The sequence below is a fragment of the Brassica oleracea genome, chromosome C6 (assembly GCF_000695525.1).
Source record: "Brassica oleracea var. oleracea cultivar TO1000 chromosome C6, BOL, whole genome shotgun sequence".
Lineage (NCBI taxonomy): Eukaryota > Viridiplantae > Streptophyta > Magnoliopsida > Brassicales > Brassicaceae > Brassica > Brassica oleracea.
In genome coordinates this window covers 26,163,435-26,165,529 of record NC_027753.1, presented here as the reverse complement: position 1 = coordinate 26,165,529, position 2,095 = coordinate 26,163,435, and positions in this window count along the sequence as shown.

Here is a 2,095-nt window from a genome sequence, read left to right as displayed (position 1 = left end):
TCTAAACCTTACAAATCCACCAATTATATCTTATATATTAAAACAGAAGTCACAAACTTGATTCATGTGTGATTTTTTTAAAAAATAGACCCTCACAAAAATCATTTATCATTCATTTATTACTAATAATATGGCTTAATAATATATCATTCCTAATATAACATCAACTCCTAAAAACTCGGATTGGTTAACAAACTCACCTTGATTCATGTGTGATATTTTTATTTGGATCATCATTTAATTTTTTATTAAATGTATTTTCTTAATGCTAATATATAATCTTTTAACTACTTAAATCATAATATAATTTGATATCTTTTAATTTAAAATATAAATATATATATTTAATTTTTTTAACAAATATATATATATATACTCAGTTATCTTTTATAAAATGAAAAAAATTATATCAAATTTTACTATTTTATAGCTATATCTATCATTTTAAAATAAAACATTGTATTTAACTAAATATGATAAAATTATTTTAATAAATTAATATATTTTATTTTCACAAACATTAAAAATTTATGCTAGAAATATAATATGTTGGTAGAACGGGTTAACATTAGTAAATTAGATAATTCATGTATAAAATTAACTTATCTTAAACTTTTATATATATATATATAGTTATTATCTTAAATGAATAAACATAAAAAAATATTGATAAAGGAAATCTAGCGCTTTGAATTACAGATCAGGATCATAATAATTGAATAAAAAATAATTTTAATATATATATAATAAAAAATACCAAATATATGTGATGATTTGAAATAATAAATTAACTTACAGCATGAAAACTATCAGATTGTTTTATTTAAAATAATTATATATAAACATTTAAATATACAAGTAGCTTAAAAAATATATTCTAATTATGTAAAATATATATAAACATGAAAATTAATATCCGCACGGTTGTGCGGGTCCAACTCTAGTATAAATTAAAGTCCTAAACTCCCCCCTAAAAATACTATGTAAAATGTGCTTTGAAAACGGCATGCAATCTAACTTTTCTATCATAATGTAAATTATTCTGTCGATATATTTTTTTGAGAAAGAGTTAAAAAAAAGAAAAAGAAAAGTAAATTGGACAAAGAGTAGGGGGCATCGAACCGTGGCTACAAAATTCTTACAATATAGAATTGTTACCAGAATTCGTAGATCATACAAATTCATTATGTTCATTGATGTGTCTCAACTGAGATTAGATGAGAGAGAGATTTTATTGGTTTAAGAGGTGATCGCATATGGAATTTGTGAACTCCGTTGTGGTTGAGGTACCTCCTAGGTCTACAGTTCGATGCTTGCCCTCTGCTACTGTGTCGACAACAGTTTTGTGGATTTGCTCCGCCTTTTCATTGAGTTTCGGGTGACGCAACATCTGACAATGGTATTCTTGACCTTTATTTTAGGGATAACATTTCCTGTAAGATCATGCATCGAATCATGGACAACTTCAGCTAGAGCAGCACCATCCTCTCCAATACTACAACTGCATCAAGAATATAAAGAGGTTTGAAGGAATTCTTTGTATGCTTTTTGTTTCACCATTTTGGTAGATATCATTGTTTTGGGTCACTCTTTATATTTATTTATCTGTATTTGATGAACTCTGATTGACTAGTATGTGGACCGATGTCCATTTCAACTTGTCATTGTCTTAAAGCAATACTTCAAAATTCACTTATGCATACCTACAAACATTTCGTAATAACTCTTGACCTTAATTTTTATTCATATGTATATATAATACAGGTTTCCTCGACGTATTTTTCTTTGACTTATATGCTATCAAACAACCTAAACGACCTTTTCAAGTAATCTCAATTGGTTACAACTTTACAATATGTTTATGCTTGGTTTTGTTTTATAATTAAGAATCCATGCTCGTTAGATTTTATCTTTTATAGAGCTTTACTTTACATGTCACCATTTCTTCAAATGCAATTCGTTCTTAACTTGCAAAAATGGACACACACAATAGAAACCTCAGTATATTAATTACATTGGTCAAAACTCGCACTCAAATTCAGTCGAGTTGCTACCGGCAAGGAGACTTTTTTTTTTTTTTTTTTTTTTTTTTTTT